General features: G+C 32.2%; 1 protein-coding gene across 2 annotated transcripts in view; it reads left to right on the plus strand.

The window, feature by feature from the left end:
* The first annotated feature begins 753 nt into the window (after positions 1-753).
* The window catches only part of LOC106680782 (glucose dehydrogenase [FAD, quinone]), a 73,868-nt gene continuing 60,216 nt past the window's right edge, over positions 754-14,405 (plus strand). Inside the window, exon 1 of one of the 2 annotated variants that reach the window (XM_067052707.1) lies at positions 754-777. The gene's annotated coding sequence lies outside the window, so the exon portion shown is untranslated. Of the gene's footprint in view, positions 778-12,881; positions 12,982-14,405 lie in introns of those variants that run through there. The other variant, XM_014420712.2, reaches the window with a different exon arrangement.

The raw sequence follows: 14,405 nt of genomic DNA on the forward strand, positions 1-14,405 counted from the left end.
TCTATTGTTATCAATCGACTCTACTACTACTTTTATTAATACTATGTTTTTTTTGTTTTTTTTAAACTTATTTATTCATTCAAGTGTTTCCTGTAACCGGTTTTTTTTTTTATTATATTTTCCTTTTAATCTATGTGTTATTCTTATTCTCGTAAAATGTATCTAGTTGTTTGTTATTGGTAGACTGATCTACTGCTATGAATGAGGGTCTGATCTCACATTACCGTCTAATATTGAATTTTTTTAGCGGGTCACTGAAGAGGATCTAGGAGGGTGAATTCCGGAGAGGAAATTTGTTGATCGGGTGAATTGAATAATTGACCAGAAATGAGAGGGAAAAATGGGAGTGAGTGAAACATTTGTATTGGTTGTACAGACCGAATTAGATTGTAAAAGGAAACCGTAGGGGTGAAAAAAAATTGTTTATTATATCCTATTATTGTATATCTTTTTTTTATGATTATACCATGTATGTGTAATGTAAATATGTCCGATTACGGATTGATAAGTATGCTGTGTGAGATCGCAACCTAATGTATTTAGGCAGGATAGATGAATAAATAAAGTATTTCTCTCTTCTCTCTTGTTACGTATATTTCCAAATTTGTTATATTCCTTCATTTTTATGTTTCTCTGAGTTATGATTGTTATTTCTTTTTTGTTTTTTCAGCCCTGATGAAGGCCTGAAATTCAGGTCGAAACGTCAGCACAAATAAATAAGTATTTGTCTATTTTTTGCTGACCGTATTCCCCTACCATCTCCTCATATAACTAAAGGTACTTTTTTTTATTTTTTAATAATTGTTAAGAAAATCTTTTATAAATTTACCGTTTTAACCCTGCATGGTTATTTCGATTATCCATCCATATTCCATCTACTCTTATTTCTAAAAATTGGTTTTTAAACGTGATTTATATTTTTAGTTCTGTTACTTCTCAAGCTCTTTCACTTTTTTTGTTATTTATTTATTTTTTTAATTTTGATAAACAAAATTAGAGTTACTTTATAGGAAGCTAATGTTAAATATCATTTAATTATACATTAATACAGGTAGTTTCAAGAGGAAATATTAGTAATAAGGATGGAAGAGGGTTAGTATACCAAAAGTGAAGTTCAACACCATCACCATCATTTTCCTATCTCAATCCATTGTTGAGATAAGATTTTCAAACGGTTTCCTAACCACGATTTTTTTTCAATGAAAATCTAAAATTTGAAAAAATGTTTATTACAATTTTTGGATTCTAAGATAAATTTCCTTCCTATAAGTTGGCGAGCAATTAGTTGGCGAGTATTACTTTGCTAAAAGATTTTGGCAGTAATAGTTTAGATAATTTAAAAATAAATCAAAATATTTTGTCCTGTCAAATAAAAATTAATTGAAATCCAATTCAGCATGTTTTCGCGCTGCGGCGCCGAATGTGCATCCCCATTCCACATGAACATGCGAATTCCATTAAAAAAAAAAAATAAGCCAGGGTCGGTAACCTGAACCGGTTAGAGGGCACTGTCGTTGTTTTTAGCAAAGATCCAGTTTTATATAATTATGCAAAGAGCGAAAGAAAAGTTGTATTTTCAAGATATCAAATATAATAAATAATAATTTTTATATATTTATATAGAATTTAGAATATATATAGAATTTAGACAGAAGTCTAAAGGTAAATAAGTAAAACGAAGGAATGACTTAAGTTCACAAACAGCACTACCCACACTTTCAAACGATTACCTTTATACCTCAAAAGTATTACTTTGAACAGGGTACACAAGCTTTCAGCGCTACCCCCAAAAATTCCGACTGTAGTATGCCAAAATTATATTGTTTAAATTACAGATTAGCAATAGGTATGACCTTCCGCTATTCCGTCCTTAAAGGCTGTCTCCTAACTTGACCGGGCGACGGCAATGGTCGCTAAGTCGCTCTCAGCATAATAGGAGAATATAGTTGTCCTAATTGAATATAATTGAATAAAAATAATATTGAATATAATTGTCCTTATTGAAGTTCAATAAGGACTATTCACTATATTAAGCGAATAAGCAACCATCTTCGTCGCCTCGTCGCTCTACCCTTGTCCACTAAGGGCTCGGCCAAACGCTGATAAGAGACAGGGCCCTGTTTCATAATGAAAGCTAATAGTATTGGTTCAAAATACAGGTATAGTCGTTTCTCTTGTAGACAGCCTTTAAGGACAGAATAGCGGAAGGTCATACCTACTGCTAATCTGTGATTTAAACAATATAATTTTGGCATACTACAGTCGGAATTTTTGGGGGTAGCGCTGAATCTATCATTTAAAGCAAAAGTGAAACCAAAAAGATCACGCGTCTAGGGCTTAGATTTACAGTGAGGAATCCATTCTAGCTTTTTCTCTTCGTCTACTTCTCTGCCTCGCCCTAGATTTATCATAAGGTTTTTTGGTTTTTTTTTTCTCACCCTCCTGTGGAAAAACAAAATAATAGCAAATACAATATTTACAAATACGAGAAAGAAAGACGATTCCTTTTGTTACCCGAAGGTATTTTAAGGTGTATAGTTAATGTATACTGTATGTGGAGAGTCGCAGGCGACAATTGCGCCTCAGGAATATGGTGAGGGGGGTGGATCCGCATAATGAGGCTTACCTTTTTTTTTTTATTCACTTTATGCCCCCTCCATTATACTCCTTTTTCCAAGTGTCATAATAAAACTTCCCAACTAAGACCTCAATTAATGCTTGATAGAATGGAAGCTGACCTCTTCAGCTGAGTATTTTTATTATCGGCTATTTATATATATTTTACAAAACTTCAATGAATAGGAAGTTTTGTAAAACATTGGAACCATAAACAATCATTAAGGCATCTTTTCTTGGATTATAAAATATTGTTAATATCATCCATACCAGGTTTTCAACATGATTGAAAAGTTTACTTGGATTACACGTAGAAATCTTTTTATATTCTTCAAACATGTTTTTTGTAAAGTATTCCTAGATTTTTTTTAAATTTATTTATTTAATGTAATTTACATTTGTACAAAATAATAAACACACTAATTAAATATGTGGAATGCTTCATTTACACTTGAAAATCTTGAGAAGGAACCTCCCATTAAGGTCTTTGTGGATCAGTTTAATGGTAACGTAATAAGGAGCATCAAGGATTTTACGTAGGATTTTGGATTGTAAGGATTGGATGCGGGAGGAATTTGATGGTTTGGTAGAGCCCCCGAGCTCAATTCCATATGTCCAAATTTGTCTGATTATCATAGTGTATAATCATTTTTTGCAGTGAATGGGAAGTTTAGAGCTTTTGCCAAGTAGGTATTGTAGCAATCGATATCTACGAGCAGCTTCTTGTCGTTTCAGTTTTGAATGTGGATTCCAAATAAGTCTCTTGTCAAGATGGAGTCCTATGTATCGAATATGTTCCACAGGCGTTAGTGGTTTACGACGGAGAGTAAAGGTGATCTGGTGGGATTTGTCAGGATTTATTTTGATTCTTCAATGGATGTTAGGCGTGTCTGTAGTGTTTGTGATGTATTAGTAGGGTCGTTTTTAACAGACAATATACATGTGTCATCAGCGTATGTTGTTAGGACTGTGTTAGGGTGGGTTGGGATGTCAGCTGAATAAGCCGTATAAAGAATGGGACCCAAGATACCTTGCGGAACACCGGCCGACTAAGAAAAGAGAGATGAGTAGGCTAGGTTACGATTTACTTTAAAGGTTTTTTCCGGTAGGAGCGGATTAAAAGGAAATATGTAGGGGGAAAGATTGACGAAGTTTATAGAGCAGAGCTGGATTCCAGACTCGATCAAAAGCTTGTTCCTAGATTTAAAAATAGGTATGGCAGTATAAAGATGACCTTATTCAAGTCCATCGGGTGACAGATATGTTAGGTAAATCGTTGTAATGTGACGGACCAAGAAGTACCTAGAAAAATACAAAATAGAACTGCAAGTCTTCAGAGAAAGAACAGAAATTCTCACTCAAACAGAGAACTGCGAAAACAAATTTTAGTTGTGAATATTTATAAAATATAGCATGACTGAATATGTTATCGATTATAGCGTGTTCATGGGCGACACTGGGAAGATCACTCCTGGGAAGAATGAGGGTGAACAAATTAAACTGTTAATTAATGAGTGGAAAAAGAATAAATTTATATATCAAGGTCCCTTACGCGAAAGATGGACACGACTTAAGTTTAAAAATTAAATATGCACTTTTTGTCAATATTTTGCGGAATTAGTTAAGAATAATAATATTTTACTTTTATTTGGATTTGAACTGATGAATTGGAACACAAAACATAGTGCAATATGTGTTCTCTCTCATTATACATCCCTTTGTAAAATTAAGGACTTAGCGGATGTTGTTAGCGGATGTTGTTCCACATTATAACTGTGTCAGTACCTAAGTACTCTGATGTGGCAGTGGAACCTCACATTCTCGTTTTTATTGAAAGATTTTCCATCATAAACCACTCTTGCTCTAGTTCGTGCTAGAAATCTAACAAAAACTAATCATTCATACTTAACTTATACATATAAATATATGTCACGATGATGGAGGGGATAAGGGATCTTAGAGACCTTCTTCTTTTCGCTTTTGATTTATCGTTTAAGCGTAGGATAAGTCCTGGAAGGACACTCACCTCGGCACACTTCTTCCACTCAACTCGACCCAAGGCCTTATCTCGAAGCTGGTTCTACGTCTTGGGATCCTGTTATAACGGAGTTGAAATGCTAAAATCTGATACTGTAAAAGAAATTTTCCAAATGGCGTTGTGCAAATGTGTTAAGAAGACGAGTAAATAGTTTGGATGAAATTTAATCCAAAAAAAATTGCTCCCTACGTAGTATTAACATTTACAATAGTCACGAAAAGACACGATAGTTCCAGCAGTAGCTGGAAGGACTTTGGAGAAATAGGGTTGGATGCGGTTGAAGTTCGGAAACTTTAACTTTAACCCTCACAGTTTAAGCCAGTAGATAAAATAGGTTTGATAATTATCGTTTAAATTGTTACTTAGTTATGGAATTTGGGGTGAGATGTTCTATTTAGTAATATTTAACCGGGTCGCTGGTTATTCTCTTAAAGTCTAGAACGGTTCTTCCAATATTCTCTCTGTGCGAAACATGGGCTGACAGACTGGATCTTTCACGGAAGAGTAAAACGGTGGCATTCTTCAGTTCGATTTACTGACTGTGATGCATCGGTCTTGCACAAATACTTGTAGGAGAGGTTTATGAAGTTTTATCGATGCAATTTTGGGGATATTGTGGAATGATAAGATACCGATCTTGTTAAAATGCTGTAAGCAAGCTATCAAAAACACACGCCTGATTATGTAGGTAATTATGTAACTCCAAGGACCCGGATTCGACTCAGCTTTGGCTAATAATTATGTGGCCTTTAGTCAAATCTTTAGGATATGGAGCCCTTCGGGATCTACACAGCCTCTATAAAGTACTATAATACTCTACAAGGTATCCTTAATTGAGGATATATTCAGTGGTTGAGCGTACCTCGTTGCACAACTATTGTTCAAGAAACAGTACTTCCAAATAAAGTATTGAACCTCTTACCCTTGTTGTGGTAAAGATTTCGCTTAGTCTTTCTTAAATTGTGAGCCAACATTCCAGATGTATTGAAACTAACTTAAAAAATTAAAATTTGTACTACTAAAATCCATGAAGAGTCAGGGATTCAGTACTATCTAAGGAAGTACAGTTACTATACCAACGGTTGTGTAACCGCAGATTTTTACCCAATTGAGGGTACCCAATTTATGAGGCTGGGTGGACCCCAGGAGGGCTCCAAAAACTCACAGGGTTGACTCACGGCTACAGTGTAACAGAAAACTAACACTATATACATTCCAGTTGGATATGTTTTTTTTAAAGTAGTGAAAACAAAATAAGCTGTGAAACCACTATGAATGCTTACTGTTGAGAAATTGTTTGATGCCGTAAAATAGTAGTGTAAGCTAGTCGTTGGAGTAACGGTGGTCTTACTGGATCGGTATTAATGTCAGTTGTTAGAGGATGGTCTGTGCAATTTATAGGGAGAAATTTCTTGATTTGTATGTTTATTGGAAGGCGTAATACTACCTGTTTTTATTTTTTATAGGATAGAAAAAACAAACCAAGCCAAGGAAATTAAATAAAATTAAGAATCCTGAGGAGAGTTTAAAATTTTCTTAAATAATTAAAATGTAGGTCAGTTTTGAGTAATTACATGTTTGGCAACATGACATGACATGAAAATTGTGGCATGTAATAAGTACATTATATTGTAATTTGTAAAGAATTATCTCATTGTATCATTTAAATATCAGCTGTGGTAATGCGGAGAAGAAACTTTTAAATGAGGTAGGACAAAACCTTTTTGCATTAAATTGTTGAAAAGTTCTCATAAATGAGCTAAAAAAAGGATAACAGCTCATTATGGAGTTAATGTAGAAGCTTCAATAAGATACTTAGAGATAAGCATAGGTTTCTTTACAACATTTACAATTATATTTAGATTAACATTAGACACATTTGAAAAAAAAATTAAAATGATTTTTTTTGTATATTATTTAAATTTATTCCATAAAGGGTTAGTAGTGTCTCACATCGAAACTAAAAATAAATTAGGAATGATAACGGATACACTTTTTAAAAAACTGAAAAAAAAACAACTTAATATTCTCGTAAGTTATTACAGCAATCCTAATATTAACCTTTTTATAAAAATCAACATGGATATGGCCGTGAATTTAATTATTACGTCGAATGAACAGAAGCTGCTCTTCATAAAAACCTAATGTGCTTTTAAACAGAAAAATAACGATCCCAATTACGTCCCAAATTTATTTGTATACTTTAAAATTACGCGCAAATGACCTTTATAAAACGTGAGAGTTCTTCATTAAAAACGATTTAAAATTCATACTTAATTAATAATATTAATACATGGTTTGGATTGTTTTTCAGTTTTCAAAATTACAAAACCATGATCGCGATTTTTTTTTTTTTACAAGGCTTGGTTCTTGATTTATAACCGGAAGACGCTACCATTTTTTTTTATAAATTTTGACTGGGTTAGGTCCGTACCACTTCTATTTTCTCAAAATTTGTATCTATTTTAAATTCTGCTTTCCTATCTTAAAAAGGTTTATTCTTTTGTCTTAGCAGCATTTGAAATTTTTTTCTTTACATTTCAATTAGAAAAAATAAATCTAATATCCACCGTCGCGTTTATCTTTGTTATTTTAAATCGCTGAAATAAAAAAAAAAAACTTTTAAACAAAACATACACAACATATTTTAAGGTTTATAGCTTTTAAATTCTCACTCCATGAATAGCAGATAAGGCCCTCCTCTATCAACCTCTTATTTCTTAAGGATCCACCTGGTTCTGGACGGGTGACGTCACGTTTATTCCCCTATAATTATTTTTTTATATAAAAGAATTTTTCAAAAATTTATATAATAGCATTAACATGCTTCCAAATGAAGGACATTTCATTGTCAGAAGGATATTACCTTATTCTAACTATGGTGGGGGACAACGTTTCATTCGCGGGACCGTCACAGAAATAAAAGGCGCCTATGCAGTCTGAAGTCAGTTAAAGCACTTTAATTAGATACAAACGGCCTATGGGGTTGAGACGTCACATTAGCAACTGTTTGATTTCGGTTAGAATAGGAGGTTTTAACAAATAAAAAAAAATACAGCATATTGATTAAATGGTTCTTTAGGTTCTGATCTTCATTATCACACGTGAAGGATCTTTTGAGAAGATCGTGGCAGTAAAATGATATTTGTTGAGGAGCATATAGAAATACGAAAATCTAAAAAAATAAGAGATTATTACGATCTGACAATTTTTTGTTGACTCTACGCAATATCCTTACTAAACTATCAAGAGAGTTATTTTTTGTTCAGTTATAAGTATTTTTGGATTCCTTTTCTTCGACGTCCTTCCCTTAGATGGCTAGGTCAGGAACTAAATGGGGAATTCAGTGATCCTCCTGAGATCATGCAGGCTTCCACTAATCTTTCTCCGCACTACAGTTGGAGAGGGACAGTCCAGTCTCCTTTGCTCAAGAGGTCCTACACGATTCTTATATTTAGATAGGTATTTAACACCTATGAATCACCCATTTTCTATGAATCAATTAATGTCGTACATGTCTTACAAATATTGGATTGTTAAGGCAAGGTCAACTGTTACAATTTTCAAACTTCGTAGATCACTTAAATCATAATATACTAGAAAAATAGGAGTGGTCACACGGTGTCAACTATACAATAGTCCATCTGATAAAAAGGATAAGATCTTAGAACCTAGAAAAACTAAACACGGTTTACACTTCTATACTGGTAGGTACTATTAGAAAACTCGGAGACGTTGCGATACCACCTACTTTCATACCTCTTGCGATACGATACTTTAACTAAAGTATCAATACTTCTTTAGATACGATACTTTAATTAAAGTATCGATATTTGACTCATATTCATCGAAATTCTAGACAATGATTAAAATATTAAATTCAATATGTAAAAATCTAAAAACATGAAAATAAAAAATAATTTCATTGAAAAAAATACCGACTACGAAAATAATTTTATCTTAAACTCCTATTTTTTTTTCTAAGAGACGGGATGTTGTTGCATATCTCTATTAATATATCACTGAGAAGTTAGTGAAGCTCTCGTTTATAAATAATGAATCATGGTATAGTAATCGGTCCACCATGCGCTATGGCTCTTTGTAAGTACATTATGTCTCATGCATCTGTGAATGTAACCCTACTGAAACCTCTTTGCATCTGTTCGTGAAAACATAAGCAAACGCTTTTATCAGAAGAGTCTTGAATTTCTTTTACTAATAGAAGGTTCCCGATTACTATTCCAAATTTTATAGATATAATATACTTTTAAGGAGATATTCAACATCTCGTCCCTTAGAATAAATAGGAGTATAAAATAGAGTCATTTCCCTAATCAGTTTATAAAAAGGTTTTATATAAATTTTTAAATCAAAAAGAAATATTAACGCAGGTAATAAACCTGACAATTTGCCAGTTGTTGCCGGTTCAGAACGCGGTGGAACTATCATACCTAAATAAAATGCGTAAAAGTCTCGCTGTTTTATTTCATATAAAAACCAGTCATACCATTTGAAATCTTGAAATATGTTTTATAAGTTTTTTTCTGAAACTCTTTTGTTTGTGTATTTCAACAATTTAAAACAACAAATCATTAAAACAAAATTTAGCATCAAGTTTGTGATTTTATTAATTCCTAAGTATAATTCTAATAAAAAAAATCAAGTATAGCTTATAAACATTATGAGGAACAAAAAAAAAATGTATAATACTTTTTAATTTTAGATGGGGATGGGAAACAATCCTCCAAGTGGTAGAATATGAATTTATGAGAAAATGCTTTTCTGATACGAATTTATTTCGTTTGTAAAATTCATTCTTCCCATAATATTTTACGACAATAGAAATAAATTTAACAAAAATACATTAGAAATAAAATATATTTTTTTTAAAAGAGCAATTATAAAATTAAGAGAAAATATGTACATTATCTTGATTACTAGTACTGGACAGGTGAAGTAGTAGAAATTAAGCTAAATGTGATCCGAGTGGAATTGAAATAGAATCTGAAGCCAGAGTATCTTCCATAAGAACAATCTGATACGATCACTTAGGAAACTCTCAACTACTGTTTCTTAACTAGGATAGCAACCTAATTATATTAACTCACCCTACCATCGGAAATGTTATTTTGTTATTTCTAATCTTTCTCTTTGGCAAGTCACTTTTACTTCCACAAAGCAAACTCATTGGGTTTCTGAACCACTGGAGCTATCTGGATATAGGTGTTGTCAGCTGAACCTTTTCCTTATCAAAATAAAATTGTTCACTTCCAATTAAAAATCCTTTTGCTAAATTTAAGCTTAAATAAAATATTAATTCTATCGATTTGCGAAAAATCTATAAGTGATAAAAAACCTAGTTGAAGGTCTGAAATTAGATCAAAACATACTTAAGAAGGACATAAAATTATATTTGCATAAAAGAATGTTTAAAAGTTTTATGAGAGAGGTGTTATATATATGCAGCATATATAAGGTGTTCTTTATCAAGTAAATTTATCGACTTCTCAAATGTAAACGTTTTAATTATGTAACCTTCACATAACAAATGCGATAAGGATGTGAGATCAGACTTTTTTTTTAATATACAAGTCTAATTAATTAATTATAAGTCTAAAACGTACTCAGTTTATTCCAAAACTACGTTATCCCCTGTCAAATCAATGTTTTCGATAAAAATTTAACTTATCTGGTTTAAGTGCTCTCATAATAATTTTTCAAAGTTGGATTTATTGAATTTTGATGGAATACTCCAGGTATACACATCACATACACATACACACTGATAAGAAGACATGAAACTAGGCAAGAAATATGTTCCAAAAAACTTTTTGGAAAATTAGAGTACAGTAGCAGTCTATGCAGCGCAAATTGGTAGAAGGCTCAGAGCACAAGAGCGAGAAAGAGGCCAGGCAATGGCCAAGCAAGGTTAAAAAGTTGTACAAAGAAGATGTAGGCAGATAGCCCTTCTACCCCGTGAAGTAATATCTGACGGAATATCTGGCGGGATAGTAAAGAAAAATTGGAAGGTGGTTTTTTAGTGGGTAGGAAACTCACACTGTGGTGTAACTTCTTATTTGTTACAATACACTTCGTCAAATGAAAAATTTTTCCCCACGCACTAAAAAACCACATAGACGCATATTTTCCTTATACCTTTATTGTTAATACGTCATATCCGTCATGTATAAATGTTTTAATTAGTAATTTTCTCCATTATTAATTTTAGATATGAAATGAAAATTTATTTCATTCCCATCAGTATCCATCGATTTTAATATTTTTTCGTTATCAGAGGAAATGTAGAACGACGTTCACGATAGTCTAACTTCATGTCTCAACTCTATCCTAAAGTAAAAGGCATTAAATAAATGTTCTTGGCTCAGAAATCTGTTTTTTGGGGACTGTTCGTTCGTAAGACGACACTCTGCATTTTTTAAATGTATTTGTCGCATGCCATTTCTCCTTTCCGACCTATGGTCATTTCCGTTTTGTTGAAAGATAACATTTCACAGTGTAAACAGAGAAAAGGCCATCCAACAAACGCATTTTATGGATATTCACAAGAAATGCGGTGTTACCAACTTCTTGAAGCATTTCCAAAATACATCGGCCAAAGCTCTTGAATAAATTCAATTTTTGATCACACATCCTTATCGCTTTTGTTGTGAAATTTTGATACATCTGGATTTGGCTTTGACCATTCGCAAATAACAATCCATCCTGAAGTTAGGTTTCGTGCGTGGCGACGAGGTATCACGATTCTCTGTGTTGGTACTAGTGCTCAGCCTTAAGACCGGATAACCCGGATCCACGCTGGGGTTGCCGACCTGTAGGAACGCACGCATGTTGGGAATTATAAAACAAAAAAACTTACGAGGAAAATTATTTAGTCGAAAATATTATTTAACAACTTTTTTTATAAACAATACTTTTTTATGAAAGGAGGGGGCACTCATAACATAATTTTCCAGGAGTGACAAATGACCTAAGGCGGTGATGATTGGAAGGGATGTAATTTAGAACGCTTCTATCTTCACTTTGAATAATAAAAAAACTATAAACATTATTATAATAGATCTAAAATAAATTCCATCTTGATAAAGTATACTTGAAGAAGTTTGTCGGGGGGTGCGGTCAGCAAAGAACAACATAAATAAACAAAACAATATTTATTTATTTTATGCCGACGTTTCGACCTGAGTTTCAGGTCTTCATCAGGGCTATAGAACAGAAGAGATAACAACAACATTTAGAGTAACATACAATTGAAAAGGAATATATTTATTTCCTTCTTTTAGTTATTCCTTTTCAATTGTATGTTACTCTAAATGTATTTGTTATCTCTTCTGTTCTATAGCCCTGATGAAGACCTGAAACTCAGGTCGAAACGTCGGCATAAAATAAATAAATATTGTTTTGTTTATTTATGTTGTCCTTTACTGACCGCACCCCCCGACAAACTTCTTCAAGCATTAATCTACGGTCAACTATCTACATCTCATTGATAAAGTATAATTGTATGATATATTTTTGTTTTCATCTTAATTTTATTTACGCCTACAAGACAGTGCTGTGTGGTCATGCTTTAGAGGTCTCTCATCCAACTCCTTTTCAGTCTTTGCCGAGTAATATAAATGTCATTTTCCGAATGTCATTTATCGCCACTTATTGGACAAATTTATTTTGTGAAAACTATGTAATTTGTTGTGAAACTGATATATAATATTTGTATGATAATTTTTCGTGAAACAAATTTGGTTTGCAACAGTCGGAATGCGTTGTTCAGTGCGAAAGGTCAGGTTTGGAACTGAGTTCGATATCAGTCATAAAAATTTTTATTGGAATGTTTTATTTTTCGAATGTGTGTCTTTTCAACACATATATTTCATATATTTTAGTAAATAATTATATTGTATAAGTCTCTGTCTGAGGAGTAATTTAGAACGTCTGTGTAAGATGAAATATAAAAGTTAGATGTTGTGACTTGGTCATGTCATGGTTTTATGAAAATCATAATTCAAATAAATAATAGATCATGTTAATAGTCATTTATATAAATACAATAGTTTTTGGGAGATTTAAAAAAAAATTAAATATTCCTTTGAGTAGTTTACATGAGGTACTGATACATCTAGAGGTCGCTGATCTCTAGAAGTACACCCCCTTTGAGTTCTAGAGGACCAAGGTCAGGGGCAACCCCCATCTACTCTTGGCTCCGAGTGGAGTAGCGTCCGATCAGTTGTAGCTCAGCACCAGTGGGCTTCACATCTAGTAGTCCGCCTCTTAGGGACAGCCTTAGGGTTTCGTGCTGCAAGATATATCAGGTTAGCCGTCTTTGATCTTTCGGTGTATTTCTAATTAAATCTATCAGTCTGTTTTCAGAATTAACTTAATTTAGAAACACGTTTGGATAAAGTTATCATAAATAAAATTTTCCATAATAGAGTAAGTAAGAAAGAGATAGAAGAGATGTTATGAAAGACTTTTGAAAGTACAATTTCAAAATATTTGTTATTGTTTAATATATAAATAAAATTAAATATCTAAGAGTCACATCGCAATCGTCCTGAACGATATTTTATAAAACTTAATTTGATAAATGACCCAACACGATAGGCGTAAAGCAGAAATTAAAGAAATCGTCTGAATCCGAAGGAATTGGTTCTAATTTTTTGTGTAAAGTAAATATTGACTAAACGGTCTGGAAAAATTAAAAATCACTCAAGAGTTTTTCTTCTGTATGCCGAGGTTTTCTTTTATATTTAATTATAGGATCCTTTAAGAAATAAAAAAATACGGGATGCATTGAATTATTGCGAAAAAAGAAAACCACATAAGGGCTTACAACTCATTTTATTTTATTATTTTTGCATAATGAGGAAAATTATAACAAATTGACAAAAAGAAAATCATTAACCATCGGTTGAAAAATAAAATTATGAAATTCATAACGTTCATTTTTTGAGAATTATTATGAAAAAACATATACGCTATGCCGGCTCAACGATATTAGGGCGTTAAAGTCACCAATCAATGTATAGTTAAAGTAAAACCAAATAATATTTCAAATACACTTTATATTCCGCTTTATACTTTTCCAATTTATATGTTTTGAAAGATATTAATCAAGGATCCTATTTTATTGTTTTGTATATACTGAGGCATTTGACTTTTCTATATATTTTATTGGAAGACAACAGTTGATCCTATGAAATAGATTGGATGATGATCCATGAGGCGGTCAAAAAGGTAAAAAATAGTATCAAAAACTATTTAATGTTAACCAATATCCCACCCCACTTTGCAGGTTTTCTTCAAGGTTAAATGAAAACAAGATAGAAACATTGTAAGAAGTGAAAGAAGATTAGAATAAATATAAAGAGAAAGTAAAAAAAAATATTTTCTTGCTTTCTCTATATATTTATTCAAATGTTCTGTCACTTTTTACAATGTTATATCTTGTTTTTATTTAGCCCTGATGGACCCCTACAAAGTGGGGTGAAACGTTGGTGAACATTATTAGTTTTTCTACTATTTTGTACTTTTATTGAATACCACCCCGACTATCTTCTTACAATATATTAAATTTTAATTTTAATGGTATTCTTAAAAATAAAAAGGTTCCTTTCATCGTAGTTTTTCCAGAAATATTTGGAATTAAAAAAAAAAAAAAGTAAAATACTATAAAAAGTAATTCATTCTAAGTTTATTCATTAATAATTTTAGCAATTTAAACGATTTTAATTCA

Source organism: Halyomorpha halys, unplaced genomic scaffold (genome assembly GCF_000696795.3).
Source record: "Halyomorpha halys isolate HHAL.00 unplaced genomic scaffold, Hhal_1.1 Scaffold286.1, whole genome shotgun sequence".
NCBI lineage: Eukaryota > Metazoa > Arthropoda > Insecta > Hemiptera > Pentatomidae > Halyomorpha > Halyomorpha halys.